Genomic DNA, 21,540 nt, shown 5'->3' with positions numbered 1-21,540 from the left:
ATTCAACAAAAGGACTTTAAAAATGGATTGGAATCTAAATAGCTTAATTATAAATAATTAGTGGGACAATGAACAGATCATAAAAAAATAAATCAGAGAAAATAACAATAATGAAGTAGCATAAAAAAATCCTTGAGTTGCAACTAAAACATATTAGGTGGGGGTGAAATAATTTGTATCTCTAAATGCTTTCTTCAGTCAAAGAAAGAAAAGCTCAGTGAATATGTACAGTAAGTAAAAACTAGAAAAGCAGTAAATTTTAAAATCCCAACTAAAAACCAAATTATAAATTTTTAAAATCAGAGAAGAGAGTTTAAAAAATTGAAAGCAAATTAAATAAAATCACTAAATTTAAAAATAAAATGAGTAGTTATCAAAAAAACCTGATAAAATAAATAACTAGTATGAGTTTTTAAAAGACAAGAAAACTAAATTTTCAGTGTAAAAATATGAAACCATCAGAATTGGGGATAAAATAAAAGAAATTATTTTGCCAAATTATATTCCAGTAAAACTGATAACTTAGATGAATTAATATTTACAAAAATATAAAATGCTTAGACTATCAGAACAGGATATAGATTTCTAAAAATGACCCTGTATCTGAAAAATAAACTGAGCAAGATACCAATGAACTCCTAAAAGAAAAAAAGGGTCCAGATGAATTTATAAATACATTCTATTAGACACTTAAAAATTAAAGTTGATGTAATTGCTACATTAGCATTAATAATGTTACTATACTTAATATACTATAAGTAATTTTTAATAGAAAAGAAGGATCATCTCAAACTTGCTTTATTACACAAATAGGGTTTTGATACCTAAACCAAGGAGGAAGAAATGGGAGAAAGAAAACCATAGGCCTAAAAGTTTATCTAATGAATAAATGGAAAAAATATTCAGGATTGATTATTTTTGTATTTATAATTTCTAGCACAATGATAATTTCACAGTCAGTACACAAGGAATACTTGCTGATAGACTAATTTATTGAAAGTTAGAGAGTGATTAGAAGGATGATGACTTTTATAAAGGAAATTTAAGATTAAATTCCATCACCTGTATAAGCTTCTCAAAGCTTTTCCAACACTTGTGAATCACTCATGGTAAAATTCATTTTATCTTCTAACTTAAGCTAATGTAATTAAAAGTATTATGGGTTACCAGAACTTGAAAATGAGTACAAGAGTAGTATCAGATGTAACAGAGAAGTTTAGTGGAGTAAATTACTCCCTATATTGTAAAGTAATTTAGCATTTTCTGATGATGGATTAAGGACTAATGTTTTATGCAACATAAAGTGATGTTGAGTATATAAACTCCTCCTAGATCATTGCCTTGTCATGGCAGAGGGGCTTGCATAGCTCAATGAGACTACAAGCTATGCTGTTCAGGGTTGCTCAAGACAGACATCATAGAGGAGAGTTGTAACAAAAGGTGATCCACTGGAGAAGGAAATAGCAAACCATTCCAGGATCTTTGCCAAGAAAACCCCATGGACGGTGTTAAAATAGTAAAACGTGTGATGCCAGAAGATGAGCCCCTCAGGTCAGAAGGTGTCCAACACATTAAGAGTGGAGGACAACTGCAAGTAGCTCCAGATAAGCAGCTGAGCCAAAGCCAAAAGGAAGGTTGGCTATAGTTGCATCTGGTGACAAAAGGAATATCTGATACTGCAAAAAACAGTATTGCTTAGGAACCTGTAATGTAAGATCTATGAATCAAGATGAACTGGATGTGGACAAGCAGGAAGATGGAAAGGTTAAACATCGACACTTGAGTGTCAGTGAACTTAAGTGGATCAGAATGGGGAATTTAATTCAGGTGACCATTACATATACCATTGTAGTCAAGAATCCTTAGAAAAAAATGGAATAGCCCTCATAGGCAATAAAAGGGTAAGAGGTACGATCTCAAAAATGACAGGATGATATCTATTTGAATCCAAGGCAAACCACTCAACATCATAGTAATACAAGTCTATGCTCCAAAACACTGATGCTAAAGAGGCCAAAGTTGATCAGTTCTATGAAAACCTACAACATCTTCTAGAAATGACATTTCTTAAAATGTCACATGAATCATAAGTGATTGGAATTCTAAAACAGGAAATCAAAAGATAATTGGGAAAACAGGCAAATTTGGCCTTGGAGTACAAAATGAAGCAGGGCAGAGAGTTTTGTCAAGATAACTCACTGGTTGTAGCAAATGCTCTTTTTCAACAACTTAAAAGGTGACACATGAATATTACCAGATGGCCAATATAGAAATCAGATTGATTATGTACTTTGCATCCAACTGTGGAGAAACTATGTACAGTAACTCAGTTAAAACAAGACCTGGAACTGACTGTGGCTCAGATCAGGAGATTCTTATTGCAAAATTCAGATTTTAACTGAAGAAAATAGGGGAAACTATCAAATCACACCGATATGACCTAAATAACATCCCTCACGATTATGAAGCAGAAGTGACCAATAGATGTAAGAGATTAGATCTGGTAAACAGAGTGCCTAAAGAAATATGGACAGAGGTTCTCAATATTGTGTAGGAGGCAGCAACAAAAGAAATCCCAAAGAAAAAGAAAAGCAAGAAAGCAAAATTATTGACACTGATGCTATACAATGAGACTTTACAAATATGTGAGGAAAGAAGGAAAATGAAAGGTGAAGGGAAAAGGGAAAGATATACCCAACTGAATGCAGCATTCCAGAGACTAGCAAGGAATAACAAGAAGGGTTTTTGTTGTTGTTGTTGTTGTTGTTGTTGTTGTTGCTGTTTTTAATGAGCAATACAAAAAAAATAGAAGAAAACAATAGATTGGGAAAGACGAGAGATCTTTTCAAGAAAATTGGAGATATCAAGAAAATGTTCGATGCAAAAATAAGAATGATAAAGAAAAACAATGGTAGGGACTTAAAAGAAGTAAAAGAGATTAAGAAGAAGGGCAAGAATGCACAGAAGAACTATAGAGAAAGATCTTAACATCACCTTTATACAAATAAGGTTACTGATCTAGAGCCAGACATCCCAGAGAATGAAGTCAAGGGAGCCTTAAGAAGCATTACTAAAAATAAAGCTAGTGAAGGTGACAGAATTCCAGCTGAGCTATTTAAAATCCTAAAAGAAGCTGCTGCTAAATTGCTGTACTCAATATGCTAGCAAATTTGGAAAACTCAACAGTGGCCACTGGGTTGGTAAAGACCAGTTTATGTCCCAATCCTAAAGAAGGGCGATGTCAAAGAATGTTCAGATTACTAAACAGTTGTACTCCTTTCACATGCCAGCAAGGTTATGCTTAAGATTCTGCAAGCTAGACTTCAGTAATATGTAAACTGGGAATTACCAAAAATACAGACTAGTTTTTGAAGAGGCATAGGAACTAAAGACCAGATTGCCAACATTTGTTGGATTATGGAGAAAGCAAAGGAGTTCAAAAAATCTGCTTCTGTTTCATTGACTATACTGAAGTCTGTATGGATCATAACAAAATGTGGCAAGCCCTCAAGGAGATGGCAGTACCAGCTCATCTTATTTGTTTCCTAAGGAACCTGCATGTGGATCAAGAAGCAACAATTAGAACCAAACATGGAACAACTGATTAAGATTGGAAAAGGATACTGTATATTGTCATCTCATTTTTTAAAGTTATATGCAGAGTACATCATGTGAAATGCCAGAATGGAGAATTGAAAGTTGGAATGAAGGTTGCCAGGAGAAATATCAACAATCTCAGACATGCAGACGATACAAATTGGCAGAAAGTAAAGAATTAAGAAGCCTCTTGAAGGCGGTGAAAGAGGAGAATGTAAAAGCTGTCTTGAAGCTTAGCATTTGAAAAAGAAAAAGTAAGATCATGGCAACTGCTCCCATCACTTCCTAGCAAATAGAGGGAAAAGAAATGGAAGCAATGTCAAATTTTACGTTCTTGGGTCAAAGATCACTGCAGATGGCACCTGCAGCCATGAAATAAAAAGAGATTTGATCCTCGGAAGTAAAGCTATGAATAAAAGGAAAATGGCTACAATTGACTCATATAAAATGAAAATATTTAATTAATAGATAAACAACTTCTCCACCAAATTAGCCAACGTGACACTTGAACTGCTTTGAGGGAAACTGAAGCCAGGAATTAATGCCTATTATATCATCTAGATGTCAGTTGGAGACAGTGCAACCTAAGGGATTTTCTATAGCTGATATAATGGGATGAAATAACATTGACTCATAATTTTAGAAATGAAAGAATTAGGATTAGAGTTATGTGCCTTAAAGGGCATCTTGCCCAATTCCCTTTCTCAGGTGAGGAAACTATTGTTACTCACTCAAGGTTGTAAAGCTAGTTAATGACAGAACCAGCACTAAAATTCATCTCCTGATTTCCAGTACCAAGCACCCTCTGCCATACCAGAATTTACCTTCCTCCCCACCCTCCGCCCCAGCTTTTAAAAAACAATTATACTAATAAAGTACAATGAGATATAGATAAAATGCTTTCTACTCTTTTGGCCCATTGGGATGGCAATGATAACAAGAAAACATCACTATAAACCATTTGTAAGACTCATAATAAAAACATTATACAATAGGCAACAATATAGAATACAATTTTAAAAGATACACATACATGTATATATGTGTATGTGTGTATATAAAATTTAAAGACTGTTCTACAGTATGAGTGAAAAGTAGTTCCTGCTTCCCAGGAAATCATATAGTCTAGCCAGTGACAGTGACACTCTTTCATGATATTAACTGAGCTCTCTCAGGGCAAAGGGTTAGCATTTGCAGCTCACTCCCTTAAGTGCTGATGTGGATTCTAAGCATGAAGAACCTTCAGACCCTGAGTAAGACATTTATTTCTGTTGCTATGCATCTTTTTGGGTTGCTATGCTTGAAGCAGTTAGTAAGGATTGCTTTGCTTAATTTGGGTTTTATTATTCTGTCTTATTTGAGCAATTTGTTATGTGTTCATTTAGGGTACTGAAGGCACATAACCCTCCTGTGAATGATATATGAAACCCTTAGACATTGTAGACTGGAAAAGGCTTTAAAAGCAATTAAACAAACAAACTGTGGTTTTGGCAGTTGGGGGATAATCAATTTTTGAAAATGATAAAATGCTTATAAATCATGCAGTTGATGACAGATACTAGATTAGGTGTTCCCAAGGAGCTGTCACCCCTCATTGGAGGTCAGAAGTTGTGCTGTTTACTCATTAAATTCTACCACCTGGCTTTAACTGTGGTTTGCAGGCTATTTTGAGATGTAATAATAGAGAACATGTTGCCCACCCAATCTTGTCTCATATGACTAAATTGACCAGCACTGAGAAGTTACATGATTTCAAACCCTTATCCTGAAAATTAGGGAAAGTGTAGGATTTCCCCATGATTTTGTTGAAAGGTTAAATATTTCAATCGATCTTCAGAAAAACCTGGAAAGACTTGTATGGACTGATGCTGCATGAAGTTAGCAGAACCAGGAGAACATTGTACACAGTAACAGCCATGTTGTTCGATGACTAACTCTGATAGAGTTAGCTCTTCTCAGCAATGCAAGGATCTAAGACATCTCCAAAAAGCTCATGATGGAAAATGCTATTCACATCCAGAGAAAGAACTATGGAGTCTGAAGGCACATCAAAACATACTATTTGCTCTTTTTTTCTTCTGTTTTGTTTTGTTTCTTCTTTCTTGTGGTTCCTCCTATTGGTTCTAATTTTTCTTTACAACATGACTAATGTGAAAATATGTTTAATAGGAATGTATATGTACAGCCTATATCAAATTGCATGCCATCTTGGGAAGGAAGGTGGGGAGGGAGGGGGAGAAAATTTAGAACTCAAAAGCTTATGGAAGTGGATGTTGAAAACTAAAAATAAATTAATTTTTTAAAAATTTAAGTCAGCAAATCAACAAACATTTATTAAGTGCTGATTATTTGCCAGGTGCTGTGTTAAGTCTTGGCGATACAAAGAAAGGAATGTACATAACTCCTGACTTCAAGGAGCTTACATTCTGAGGGGAAGACAATATGCAAACAACTATGTATATACAAGACATATACTGTATAAATGGAGATATTCTCTGAGGAAAGGCATTGGGGAGAGGGTTAGGAGAGGGTCTAGAAAACACTCATTTAGAAAGTAGGATTAGGGCCAAGTCCTGAATGAAATCAGGAAAACCAGGTGTCAACAGAAGGGAAAGCATTCCAGGTATGGGAGACGACCTCTGAAAAGGTACTAAGGGGCAGCTAGGTGGCACAGTGGATACAGCACCAGCCCTGGAGTCAGGATCCGGCCTCAGACACTTGGCACTTACTAACTATGTGACCCTGGGCAAGTCACTTAACCCCGTTGCCTAATGAAAAGAAAAAGTACCGAGTTGGGAGAGCGAATGTAATGTGAGAATCATATCAAGAAAACCAATGTCACTGGATCCAGCAGCATCCTAGAAGTAATAGGGAGCAAACAAAGTTTGTTGGGTAGGAGGGTGACATGGTCAGATCTGTACTTTAGGAAGACCACTTTGGCATATGAGTAGAAGTAGACTAGGAGGAGAGACTTGAGGCAGGGAAACCAACCAGCATAGTTGCAGTGGTCCAGATGTGGGATGGTGAGGGCCTGACCAGGCTTTTTCAATGAAGTTAAGCTTTGCAAGTATAGCCAGTAAGGGGACTGATACTGTAGCTACAATGATAATGGCAGTATAGTAATGCAGCTCATGGGGTAGACATTTCAGTCCAAGCTCTTCTGTATTTGTATCCCAGATCCATCAGGCTTCCAAGTTGTAATTGTATGTGTGAGTTAGAAGACACAGAGCTAAATAGATAAGAGATATAGATCGCTTATCCCTCCTGGGGATCTCATTCAGGGACTGCATTTCCCACAATAACTCACCAGCCTCCCTCTATGTAATGTCACCCAGTGCACACCTCTAGTCATGGTGGTTGACAACACATAAAAAGAACATGGGGTCTATGAATGAACACTGCCAACTCACTCCCCCCACCACCCTAGTTACTTCCATTTTTTTCCCCAGCACCATAATTGCAACAATAAAAAATGCAAGCCTTTCTCATTAGATTATAAGCTCCTTGAGGGCACGGACTGACTTGTTTCTCTTTGTATCCCCAGTGCTTAGCACAGTGCCTGACACATAGTAGGTGCTTAATAAATGTATATCGATTGATTCCATAAAAGCCCTGAACCCTCATGGCTTCTGTAAAACGTGCTATTTACTCCATGTGTATGTATTTTCTGGCTTTTCTTGTTTTACACTAGTTAATACAGAGAACTTCTGCCCTCTCCCTGGAATAAGATAACACTGAGAAGTTGAAGTGCAAAGTTAAACTTTAAATTTAGCATAATGTTATCTTCATATTTTGAAAATGAAGGAAAATCAGAAAAAGGCGGCAAGAACACTGATTCTTATACAATGACTCCACGTGTTTAAGGAGGGATGATTAATGAAGATATCTCTCACTCAAACCTGTTATGATATTGTGAGCAACTGAACTCTAGAAAAGTGGGTGTGAAGAAAGCCTGAGGTTGATTTAAAATAATCACCTTCAGATGATAGCACGCTATTAAGCAGCAAGTTGATGGCTAAAAGATAAAATTGTTATCCCAGTTGGAAATAAACTAGTTAAATATTCATTTACCTTGGGCTTTCACTAATAGCTCTCCCATAAGAAAATGTTGATTCTTAATCAATACTACACCATCCTTGAGAACATTTTCTTCATTAGGGCTCTGTTTAAGTCCCAGTGTAAGTTGTCAGTGTTGGTTCCCACATGTTAATTAGTTCAGATTTCTCTCTTTCTCTGAAGTGCTGAAATGTGTCTCTGGCAAGAATCCCATGCTTTCATTCAAGTTAAAGATAATTATATGAGCATAGGTCAGAAAAGAGCTTATGGCTGCCCATTCCTAAATACTACTAGATTTTTTTTTAAATTGGCCACTAATGAACAAGCTAAATTTTCCATAGTGAAGATTAGCAATTTGGATATAAAATATTTGGAATCACATCCTAATTAGTGAACCTGTTTTAACACTTTCCAATTATTAATTGACAGGTTTTTTTTAAAGGTTAAATAGTTTGATGCACATCGTGTTCATCTATGGAGAAAATGCTTTAATATCTTTGGAAATAGCATTGTCCATGTGTCTTCATACTATGAGAATTTCACTAATTGCCAGCCAAAGGATATAGGATCCATAATTCCTTGGGATGAAACTGTAATAGGTCCTGAAGCTTAGCTCAAAGAGTTATTAGCAGGCTACTGTTCAGTTTGGAGTGTCAAGAAAAGAGAATGATGTCAGAGGTCAGCTTGACCCCACACCCTCATTTAACAGAAGTGTAGACCATTCAATACACCTGCCCCACTTCCATTCCCAGCACCCAGCACTTAACTATTTGAGGGGAAGGGAATGGGAAATGACTTAAATCACTGAGCCATCAATAACTTTAAAAAAAAAGCCTTGCCTTAGTAATATATTTTAAAATCATATTCAGCATTTCTTATTCCTTTGTGTGGAAGGAGGGTCCTGTATTTTCAAATTGAAAAGACAATGAGTCATGTGCATGAATTCATTAGTTGCACCTCTCAGTGCCTACCAATTGTTAGTATAGAAGAAGAAAAGCTGGAGTAATTGTCTACAAAACTGAAGCTCCTGGGTCTTACTTTAACAACCATCACAAGTGATTGCAGTATATAGAAAGTGTTAATCATTTTCACCTTCTTGATTGTCATTAATGATATTCAGAGTTAAGGTTACAATATTTACTCTGTCTCTAATTTCTCTTCCATTTTTCTCCATTGTAATACTTCCCTCCTTGCATCCCTCATAGCACTTTGTGAGTATTTGCCCTATGTACTTATCTATATCTGTTTTGTATTATGCTTATTTGATACCTCCAAATTAGATTATGAACTCCCAAAGGTCAGAATAAATAAATTCCTGGTTTATTTATCTTTGTACTGTTTGGTACACAACACAGTGTCTTGCACATTGTGCTGAATACATTTGTTGGTTTGAATTTAATGGAACTGTGGCCTCTTCATAGTAGGACAATCATACCAAATGTTGAAAGTCTTTGGTTATGATTCTGCTGGAAATTATGAGACCTTAGGAAAATTATTTACCCCATCCATATCTTCATTAATCCTGTTGATAATCCTGTTGATTGTGTATCCAAAACCATATCCATGTCCTTTGTTTTAAAATCTGATGTTCAATGCTTCAAGTAGAAAATGTATTAACGTAGGGTTAAGTGGAAATGCTGTGAAAGGTATCTATTATTCCTGCTTCTACCTAAATCTCTTTTTCTAACCTCTGCTTTCTTACATGTACTCAACCCTTCTTCTCTTCCCTCACCTAAAGGCAGAAGGAGGGTTTGCTAAAATAAATCTAGGGAAGGCTAATCTTCAAGGAGATGTCCCTTCGTTGAAGCTGGAGAAGGCATCTTTCCCTGAGTTTATGCCAGCCAGATGTAACTTAATAACATAAATCCCTGAATAGCCCAACCATACAAATAGACACATGCATAAATAGACACTTGGCCATGATTTTGGATGGTGATGACAATCCACAAAGGCAGTGGTAGGATTTGGTGGGCAGAAAACTTCCTCCCCTCAGATTCCTCTGAAGTATGCTCTTTGGCCTCCCAGTAACAACAAAACTGTGCATCTGGTCCATTCTTCTGGTCACATAATGGAGGTAAAGATAATTTATTTTTTCCACCTGGTAGAATGCCAGATGTCCTGGAGAACCTTGGGGAAGGGGTGGTGGTGTTGAGGGAGCCTCTCTCCCCCTTGGCTTCCTGGAAGGAAGGTTGCTAATGCTCTTCAGATGTGAAAAAGGGAATTTAACTGACTAAGCCAGGAATCTTTAGACTTTGATTTGGCTTATTATTTTTATTCCAACTCACTTCTAAACTTCCTAAGTCTATCAATTTTCATTGTTTGAACAGTTCTCTCTCTTCAACATAAATTTCTTTACCTTGACAAAAATATCTTTTTTTTTTGGTTACTTCTCTTCATTTACTTGATAGTCCAGTCAAACTGGCTTCTTTGATATTCCTTATAAAGAGCATTTCATCTCCTTTCTCTGTGACTTTTCATAGCTTTCCCCACCCATACCTAAAAGAAACCACCTGCTTACCTCCTTCTCTTAGAATTTCCATTTTGCTTGTTGATTGCTTGAATCAATCAATCAATAATTACCTAGTTTTAACCAGGCACTTTGCTAAGAACTGGAGATACAAAGAAAAAGCAAAAACGTCCGACCCTCAAGGAACTTATATTCTACTGAAGATTATTACCCCCACCCATGTCTCTGTCTCTCTCTGCTTCTGTCTCTCTTTCAATATATAGACATATATTTGCACATATCTCTATGTATAGAGACACACAAACACATATTATATGTATATATTTGCTGTATTTTACATGTATATGCATATATGTATATACATACATACATGTATGTATGTGTGTATATATGTGTGTGTTTACTTTGGCAGCTGTGTGGAAAAGGATTGGTGTAGCAAGAGACTTGAGGCAGAGAATCTAAATAGAAGTCTCTTGCAGTAGTCCAGGCAAGAAGTGAAAAAGGCCAGAATTGGTGTAGTGGCTATTTGGGTGAGTACAGAAAACATCATTTTGAGAGTGAAGCCCTGTAAGTGAAGGGGCTCAGGGAAATCCTCTTATGGGAAGTGATTGGGCTGAGCTTTGAAGGAAAATGGGGAATTCTAGGAGGAGGAGGTAAGTAGGTGATTCATTCTAGGTACGGGGTGATGCATGGTGGGTCTTGGGGAAAAGATGAGTTCTCTTTCAGATGTTATGAATTTGAAATGTCTCTGAAACTTCCAATTTGAAAAGCTCAGGGGAGAGGCTGAGTCTAAATATATAGATTTGGGAATCCTTGGTATGGAGATGATAACTGAGCCCATGGAAGTTGATTAAATCATCAAGTGAAATAGTAGAGGGAAAGAAGAGAGGCTTGGGTTATACCATCAATTAGAGATCTTGACATGAAAAAAGATCTAGCAAAGGAGACTGAGAAGGAAATAAGCCAAAAACCAAAAGATAAGAGCATCACAAAAACCCAGCGAGAAAAGAAATGGGTCAAACCTAGCACAGAAATCAAGAAGAATGAGGATTGAGAAAAAACTATTATTAGATGAGGCAATTAACAGATCACTGATAACTTTCAAGAGAGGCTTCAGTGGAAAGATAAGGTTGGAATCCAGACTGTGGAGGATTTCAAAATGTGACAGAAGTGGAGACACTGAGTAAAAATGGCTTTTTCCAAGTTCATCTTGAAAATAAGTTGAGCTGAGTTGTATCTGATTGATTTGTTATAATAAAAATCATTGTGTAGTTGGAGAGGATCCCATCAAGTGAAACAAAGGACAGTGTGAAGGAGTATGCTCTTTTGACTCTGAATCAGAAATAATAATTGGTATTTATATGAGGCCTCTAAAGTTTCCAAAGCATGTTAATTTCATTTTGAGACTTAACACAATCCTATGAGGTAGGTAGTACAAGTAGTATTATCCCCATTTTATAGATAAGAAAACCATGGCTCACAGAGATTAACTGATTTGCCCATGGTCCCAAAAATAATCAGTTTCATAGACGACAGTTTCTTTGCCATATAACACTGCCTCTTACATAAACAATCTATTAATAAGTATTTATTAATTACTCATTATGTGACTATGCTAAGCACTGGAGATAAAAAGGAAAAAAGCAAAATATTCCCTATCCTCAGGAAGTTTCTACTCTAATAGGGGAGACAACACAGACTTATTTAGGTATATATAAGTCATATCTAAAGTAGATTCAATGTAACCTAAGAGAGGAAGGTAGTAGTAGCTTGAGGTACCAGGAACACCAGAAGGTGCTGCTTGAACTGATTCTAAGGAAACCAGGGATTCCAAGAGGCAAAGGCAATGAAGGAGAGCATGGAAACCATGAAAGACAATCAATATGGAGATATTGGTATGGGGGATGGAGCATTGTATGCAAAGAATGGCAAGGTCAGTGTGACTGGACCAAAGTGTGTGTGTGTGTGTGTGTGTGTGTGTGTGTGTGTGTGTGTGTGTGTGTGTGTGTGTGTGTGTTTCTATAAAAGAGTTAAGAAGACTGAAAAAGTAGGAAGTGACCAGGTTGTAAAAAGCTTCAAATATCAAACAAACTTTATCTTAGATTTTGGCAGCAACAGAGAGCCATTGTAGGTTTATTGAGTGGGGCTGGGAATGGGAGTGACATGGTCAGATTTACATCTAAGATAATCACTTTGGCAGCTGTATGGAAGATGGATTGGAGGGGGTTGAGATTTGAGGTAAGGATATGTTATATTGTATGCAAGATTTAGCTTTACATTTTAACATAGACTAGCAGCTCTGGTGTGAGGGCTTGCTGAGCCCTTTTCATCTAGCATTGGTACCCATCTGTTACCCAACTCTCACCTGTGGCTCCAAGAAACTGTAGCATGTACAGCACCCATACCCCTAGGGTGTCACAGCAGATGGACCAAACCAGGTTGAGGGTAACCGATAGGCCTCAAACCCATCAGTGAGTTAGGGGGTGTTTATCCAAAGCATGTGAAGACTTTCCATGGGAGAATGGGTGGACGAGAGCAATTCATTCCCCTGGCCATGAAGGTGACTGAAGCAGGTGCTGTGAAGTGCTTAGAGCTTGACCAGACATCGAAGATGCCAAGGTTATCCACCATATTCCAGGCTATCACTAGTCATCTTGATTTTTGTCTTGCTACTAGACTTCGATGACTCTGGAAGAGAGAGTGAAGCTGATGCTTTTATGAAACTCTGCCTCACTTAAATCTAATTCACACAAAAGTCAAGACATTACCCCTCACATCAAGATGTCATTGGTCATTTATGAAAACAAAGTATGAACAACAACAACACATAGCAGGTACCATGTATTAATAGAGATGGAGAAGAATGCGTAGTGTCTTGGAAACTGGAATACCTTTGGAGTCAGAGGACCTGGCTTCAAAGGCACTTTTCCTAATTACTACCTGTGTGATCTTTCTCTTCACAGGTCTGAGCTTCTTCATCTATAGAAAGAGAGGATTGGAAAAATGACATCTAAGTACTCTCTCAGCTTAAGATCTGTGATCTTATGATTCTAGAGAAAAAACTAATATTATGAGTATCAGTGAAAGCAGATAGCTTGTGAGTATTATTCTAGACTGTATAAATCACTTTCTGGGTTTAGCATCCTGACAAAACATAGAGAGGAGACAGCTTTGCTAATGGGGTCCAACAAACTTGAAAAACAGTATCTCCCTTTTAAATTTGATCTTATTTACAGATAATGTTCAGGCCTTTAAGGAAGTAATCTTTTACTTTTGCTGAATCAGTGTAATGGGTGAAGGGGTCATTATTTACTTTTGAAGTGATATTTCTTGAAGCAGTAAATTCAAATGAAGACTTTTTCAGTATTCCTTCCCATTGGTAAGAAGAAACTAGAACACAACAACACTCAAAAGACAGCTTGAAACACCACCATAAATATCACCCCTAAAGACAAAGGAAAATGAAAAGCACCTCAGGCACCAACTAGCTTTCATTGTGTCATGATTTACCAGCTTGCTAATTGATACTGTTCCAGTGACCAAAAAAACAAAACTGAACATAAAATAGCATTTGGACGTCTGTTTAGAGAATTTACTATACCACACTAATCTATGACAGAAAAATCAAAGTTTGAGTTACCTCATGGAAAAGCTGCTGAAGGGAAAAGTTATGTATAAATGATGTGGATCTGAAGATGATAAAATGGAGGAAAGAATTAAACTTGGTATAATTTCTTTTGCTTTTCCATTTTATAGTCTCTCTTTCTTTCCAGCATTTGTAGTTGACATATATGTCAACATTCCAAATGGGATTCAAGGTCTTCCCTTCTACCATTAAACTGTCAATGAAATCTCTTGGCAACTCAGGCCATCCCCCAGCAATTTGGGTCTTTTATCTGTCTTGGAAGCACTTTATTTGCACAGTGGAAAAGTAGCCTCCTCCTTGGCCGTTCTCAGTGCTCAACTTTGATTTTCCCCTTTGAAAGGCTATTGTGCACATCTGCCATCCTCCAGCATAAATGTCACCTTCCCAATGTGTCATGAGTGATATGAATTACACTGCCCTAGGGAGCGATCTCTTAAACTGATGTGGTTGCCTAGTTCAAAGGCTGAGCCTTAAGGATGCCATATCATACAGATATAAATCAACCTATCACTGCAGAGGGGCATGCTGGAAATTTCCATCTCCATTGAGCAGTCTTTGGAGAAAATATTCAATTCCTCCAAGTTATTGGGGTTTTTCTGTTTTCATCTTTTGAGGTGTCTGGATTTAGCTGTGCTGTAATAGTTTCTGCTGGGCCATTACTCTGATGTGGTACATGAATGTAATGAAATAAAATTGATGAATTTTGTAATTATGTATAATTATATTACAAGAAATGATGGATTAGTGGATCCAGAGAAACTTGGGTGGATTTATATGAAATTGATGCATTGTAAAATGAGCAGAAACAGGAGACTAATTCACAAAGTAACCTCAATTATGTTAAGAAAAACAATTATGAAAGGCTTCAAACTTTGCCTACTGTCATGACCACTCATGACTTCAGAGGACTCATGATGAATGCCTTTGGGGGAAAACTGTTGGTAGCTGAGGAGGGAGAAGGTGGGGGGGGGACAGAAAAGGTCTCATTCAGAAGGTGCCTGAACTTCAAAGGAAACTAGATTTTGAGAGAAAGGGAGTCCTTTCCAGGCATGTAAGATAGTCAGTACAAAGGCATAGAAATGTCATGTGTGAGGAATAATGAGACCTGTTCAACTGAACTATATTTTGCACGAAAAGGAGGAATATGGCTGAAAAGGGAGACTAAGGCCAAGTTGTGAAGAGCCTTAAATGACAGGTTAAGAAGTTTTATTTGATTCTAGAAGATAGTTAAGCAGGATAATTACACAGTCAGACCCGTGTTCTAGGAATACCAATTTGGCTGCTATGTCAATCAATAAATATTTATTGAAAACTTATTATATGTCAGATACTGTGTAAGCTCTGAGGAAATATAAAAAGATAAAAAAAAAACAGTCCCTGCCCTCAAGGAGCTCACAATCCAGTGGAGCTATGTGGATAACAAATTAAAGAGGGTTGAGACTAGAAACAGGAAAATCAATAGGAAGCTATTATAGTAATCAGTATAAGGAGTGAGAAAGCCCACAGAGTGATAACTGTGTAACTAGAAGGAGACAGTTTTTTGTGATGTAGTGGAAATAGCATTCATTCCTTTTCTCCAATGGAGTTGATCATTAATGTAATATTTTCTACAAGGCTATCCCACCAACTTGTCATTCACAGGCTGGGTGCCTAGAGGAGCAACTATCCCCAAGTTTGAAGTACTCTATGGTTTTATATCCCTAAAAGTATAAATTAAAAATAAAATAAATAATTTAAAAAAATATATAGCTTGTGAACCTCCATGCATAGTTATCTTTACTTCATTTAACAGACAAAATTTGCTCAAAGCAGATATTTACTGAGATGGCAGCATTAGAAGAAAAGTAACAAAAATGTTTCCCTTATAAACCTGAGATGTATTTTCCACAAGTACACATAATGTCAGTGTATATGGTGTGGTAGTAGAGAGATTCATATGTAGACAACACATGTGGCCAAGGCAAGTCAGGCCCACTGGCACTGCAGAACTCTTATGTCTTTTCCATTCTTATGACAAATTCTTTCTGCACCTTATTGAGTGTTGATTTCTGTGGCACAAGGCTTTCAGCTAGACTCCCTGAGCTTGCTCCTTTCTGGAGCCACATTCTGATTGTCAAGGCAATCCTGTTTCTTTTCTCCACAAATGCTATCTCTTACCTCCACCTTTGACTGATTTGCCCACTGCTAGATACTGATCCTCCTTTTAGGCAAATAGCTCCACTTCACTGATGGAGTGGTGTGCAGAAGAGACGAACCTTCCTTTTCTCCTACTGCCTTCTGGTAGAGGCAAAAAAGGGGAAGGAAAAGGGGAGACTCTTTCAAGAGCTGGGTTCTTCCTGCATACCTGGCTCTTTTCTCTGCTGCTAAGGGTCACTTTTCCTCAGAACTCTCTCCTGCCTCACCATACTGCTTAGAGACTGTTAGTGTTTAGAAGGCTGACAGAGGTTTGGCCAATCCTTTGGAATCAGCAGCTACGTAACACAGTGGATAGAGTGCTTGGCATGGAGTCAGGAAGACTCATCTTCCTGAGTTCAAATCTGGCCTCAGACACTAACTGTGTGACACTGAGCAAGTGACTTAACTCTGTTAGCCTCAGTTCCTCATCTGTAAAATGAAGGAAATGGCAAACTTCTCCATTATCTTTGTCAAGGAAACACCAAATGGGGTCACAAAGAGTCTGAAATAACTGAACAACAAGAAGCTAACTGCCTTCTGATTGCATTAAACTTGACTGAAGAACCACTATATAATTCATGTAAGAACTTAACCACATTTACTATCTCCGTTAACAGTTCCCTTGTGTTCTGTGAATGATGTTTGGGGCAACCAGTTTATCAAAGGTATTATGATAAATCTGGCCACTACATTAGGGAGATCCCGATATAGCTGGTATATAATAGAAGCCTTAGCTATGAGGTATTATGAAGTAAAATCTCCCACACATGTGTGACCTTGAGCAAGTCACTTAATTTTTTGGGACCTCTATTTCCTCATCTGTAAAATAATTTTGTTGTTGAGTCTTTTTAGTCTTTCTTTCCAACTCTTTGTGACCCCATATGGGGTTTCCTTGGCAAAGGTACCTGAAGTGGTTTGTCATTTCCTTCTCCAGCTCATTTTACAGAAGATGAAATTGAGGTCAACAGGGTTAAGTGACTGGCCCAGGGTCACACAGCTAGTAAGTGTCTGAGGCTGGATTTAAACTCAAGTCCTCCTGACTCCAGGGCCAATGCTTATTTACCATGCCACCTAACTGCACTTTGTAAGATAATGCAGTTGGACTAAATGGCCACTGGGGCCCCTGCCAGTTTAGGATTGTAGAAACTGATATTATTCTGGTCATTTCAAAGATGAGAAAACTGAGGCATAAAATGATCAAATAACTAGCCCCAGATCAGAGCTCAAAATTAAAATCAGGATTAGAACTCAATTCCTTTTGTTATATAGTATGGTATTTTTTTTATTCTTTTCCCCCCTGCTTCATTAAACTTCATTTCTACTTAGGAATGGTACTGGCTTTAGAGGGACTATTTCATCCACTGGGTAAGATGCTAAAAATCAGGAAAATTATTTCTAATGTGTTATTTGGGGAATGGCAACAGTTCATTCACCTTAATTTCATCTTCTCCAAATTACGGTTTTTGATTCTTATCACAGCTGTCTCTGGGAAGCTGAGGAGGCTGGGAATTTATTCAGCTTGTGTTTTCTTCTAGCTGAGCAGGAGGGAGCTGGAATGGGTGCTGGCTGTTCTTGTCCACTGCCCTTTACTCCAGCTGAAGATGTATGTAGACTGGAGGTGAAAATACCAAGCCATTTCATGACTTCACAATGCAGGATCACTTCTGTGGCAGAGGAAGATCTACCTTCATCTTCTAATGAGCAAGAGATTAAGACCAATGCTGGATAGGCTTATAGATACATCATCACTGGCCATAAAATCAGAGCATTTTACACATTCTCTATACTTCCCCTTCCCTTTTCATGAAAAGGCAGCATTGAAAAAAATGGGAGGAGCATTGACTGTGGAATCCCAGGACCTGGGTTCACATGTTGGTTCCACCACATACTACCTGTTTGATGTTGGGTAAATCACTTAATATCTCTCTCATCTGTAAAAATGAAGGGGCTGCAGCTTGGTGGCTCATTGGAAAGAGCACCAGCCTGGAGTCAAGAGGACCTGAGTTCAAATCCAGCCTCAGACACTAGTTGTGTGACTCTGGGCAAGTCATTTCACCCCAATTTGCCTCAAAAAAAAAAGGGGTTGAACTAAATGATCTCTGAGCTCCCTGCCAGCTCTAAAACTATGATTCCCTCCATCCCTCTCCCCCTAGTAGACGTCTTAAAGCAATTCTAGCTTTCCTCCTTCTAAGTACCCACAGTCAGGAAGTTTACAACTAGTTCTTCATTGTCCTCTTTTGAGGGCAGTGAGACTGAGCTACTGGAGTAGCACAGCACTGCCACCTAGCGATAGTATGTCAACATCTGGTGGGGAGTGCACTTCTTTCCCCCCAAAATGAGGCCATTTAAGAACCCAATGCATTTTTATGGAAGTCCATTCTGTCCACATAAAAAAAATCTAGCAAAAGCTCTTTTTAAAAGAGCATGAAGTTCTCCCAGGATACATGAAGAGAGACAGCAGCACCTTAATTTGGTCCTACTCACCCTCAACACTGTTCTTGTTCTAAAAATAGCAAAGGCCTAATTTTTTTTTCATTGTATTATTAAAGCAACAGACCTTTACAGGAACAAAAAAAGTTGTTTTTTACACTGATTGATGTTTATACGAGTAACAAATGTTATGTCATGGACATATATATGCAAAATGATAGTGATTCTGTGGTTATTTTTCTTTGTCCTACTTTTGATATGAGATCTATTTCCTGGCCCGCCCAATTTTTTTGTTCATTTTTCTCAATGCAATTAAATTAATTCAAAAAGCAAAATTTTTCTGACCTTGTGATAATAAAACAGTTTACTGAATGTTTCCTTATTTATTCGTCTGATCCTTCCCAAAACATGGAGTATTCACGCTAGAAAGTTCCTTTAGAGATCACTAACGTTGTGTATTTAAGTGGTTTACTCTGTCATATCTCTGACCTAGTAAGTTCTTTCTGGATAATTTTCAATAGTCTTGTTACTTAAGACATAATATTGCACTTCCAAAATATATTTCTCTTTTTCCTCTATTAATATTATACCTGATCATTGGTATTAAGTAGCTACACGTACCTAACATGCATTTCAATATTTTCTTAGTACCTAGAATGTCCCTGGAGCCAAGGAGAAAAGATCTTTTAAAAAACCTTTATAGAAATGATATGTAAAATACCTTTGAAAGCAGTTCACGATAAGGGCAGTGCATTTGTAATAGGAAGGAATGATGGTTTTTTCTTTTTTTTTTTTAAGATACTAAGTGCTTCCCTTCTTTGACCCTGCCTCCCCCGCCACCTCTTTCCCATCCAGTATGAAATGGATCAGTCTATACTCTCTCTCTCTCTCTCTCTCTCTCTCTCTCTCTCTCTCTCTCTCTCTCTCTCTCTCTCTCTCTCTCTCTCTCTCTCTCTCTCTCTCTCTCTCTCTCTCTCTCTCTCTCTATATATATATATATATATATATATATATACACATACACACACACACACACACACACACACACACACTTGTATACGCACACATAAAATATAAGCACATTTTCAATGTCCATCAGGAGTATGGCACACAATTGATTTTTCAAAAACAATGGCCTAGAAATTAGAGCTGGAGTAGCCACATTAGGTCACTTAATGCCAGTGCTTGATTGCTCCCTCTATACACCTCAGTCTGGCTCTTAATGAGCTTAGGGATGTGGCTTCCATCTCTTCCCTTGGGATCCTTTTTTGAAGATATTCTGATAGTCAGTCCAAGCTCTAGCTTCCCTCATTTTATTGCATACCACTCTCATCATCATAAAATAATCCTTTGCCCTGCCATCCTCCCTAGATGCTCTCATCCTTAAAACACCTGTTTAGAATTAGAATAAAAATTCCCGTTGTTGTAATTTGATTTAAATGTATGAATTTACTTCCTTCTGTTGATGGGCCAAATCCTTTATGCTTGTGGTTATTGCCCTATTTAGAGGAATAAATCACACATTTTCACAAGGTGTTTACTAAAGCTTGGAATATCATCACTAACTTTTTTTCGAATAAAGCTTGGGTTACATACTTATTTTCAAATATCTTTTATCATAATAAATCTTTAAGGCAAAATAAATGTTGTATAGATTAATATACATATGCAGGTAAAATCCCTTCTATTGAAGTTTTCTTGATGTTCTTTCAGATGGCTTCTTGGGTTATATAAATTTAGTTTGAGGTCATTACGTGGATAATTTGTTACTAAGTAAAGTAGTTTGTCAGGTTACGAGACATTAATCTTCCAATAGGTCTTTAATTAGGACAGATGCCCTAAATAATTCATAGCAAGACTTGGCCTGGAAACATTTATAATACTCAATTATAGCATTTTACAGGCAATGGCAAATTGTTTTTGTGTAGTCTGGAAATTGTGGGACTTAATTAATTACCTTCAATGTTTTAGACATCTGCTGTGCACTCCTTAAATGCATTAAATTGGCAACTCATGGAAGGGCTAAAAATAGAGTTCAAATCCCCCAGATGGCAAAGGGTGAAGATCAACTGTGAAGGAAAGAAAGCCATTCTGTTGTGGAAAGGAAACACAACACCCTATTAGATCTTTGACAACATTTGGCTTAGGTGGCTCTCAAAAGTGAATCAGAATTACTGTAAAAGAATGGGAAATGAGCTGAGCTTTCTATATAAGGAATTTCTGTTTAGCATATTTCTCCACTCTGGTATCTGAAGATATTATGAAGTAAACAAACTGGCAAACCAAGCCTGGGTACTGATGTAAAACAAATATCAATCTCTGTCATATAATACTTCACAGAAAAATTTATTTATACAAGTACAAATGACATTGCTTCCTATTGGCTGTATGTGAGACATGAGAAGAATGGAGAAACATAACTTTGCATGGCTATTTATATATGGTATTTTTAAAATGATAGAAAAGAGAATTAAGAGGTTATCATATTTATAATTTGATCTTTGAAATCAGATGTCAATGAAGACAAACATACAACCATTTAAATTTTAAAGATGAATGTTAATTTTGTTCTCTTTTTTTAAAAACTTGTTGAGAAACACAGAATTGCAGAATTTCAGCATTACATGGGATCACAGAGATCAGCTAGTCTAATCTTGAACAGGATTCTCCAGTACCAGAATAGGAATGCCCTAAACAATATATCTGATTGGTGGTTTTCCTGATTTTGTTTGAAGACTTCTGGGAGGGATTCAGCTTGAGAATTACTTTTATAGTTGATGACAAAGGGAGTAATAATAATTTCAAAATTTTAGCATTAATCCAGGATCTTCTGATGCCATGGATTCCTGCCAAGAAAATGTATATTCACAGTTTCCACACTGACCCTTTTCAACTACTCAACAATCTTCAGCATGGTTGATGATTAACTATTCCCACTGTGACCTTGGCTTCCTTATTTCTTTCCCATCTCTCCAATTATTATTATCTCTCTTGAATTCTTACTTCTTTTCAGCCTTTAACTTCTTCTACAATAATTAAGGGATACCTTCCTATGGCCACATTTACTATTCATTCTCTCTCTCTCTCTCTCTCTCTCTCTCTCTCTCTCTCTCTCTCTCTCTCTCTCTCTCTCTCTCTCTCTCTCTCCTCCTCCTCCTCCTCCTCCTCC

General features: G+C 37.2%; 1 pseudogene; it reads left to right on the top strand.

Annotated features, from left to right (window-relative positions):
- Window positions 1-1,498: 1,498 nt before the first annotated feature.
- LOC110208666 (phosphoglycerate mutase 1 pseudogene) overlaps window positions 1,499-21,540 on the top strand; it is an 82,581-nt pseudogene continuing 62,539 nt past the window's right edge.

This window comes from Phascolarctos cinereus, unplaced genomic scaffold (assembly GCF_003287225.1).
Source record: "Phascolarctos cinereus isolate Bilbo 61053 unplaced genomic scaffold, phaCin_HiC Scaffold_5;HRSCAF=322, whole genome shotgun sequence".
NCBI classification, from domain to species: domain Eukaryota; kingdom Metazoa; phylum Chordata; class Mammalia; order Diprotodontia; family Phascolarctidae; genus Phascolarctos; species Phascolarctos cinereus.
The sequence above is the reverse complement of the archived record's forward strand: the minus strand, read 5'-3'. Positions and strand labels throughout refer to the sequence as shown.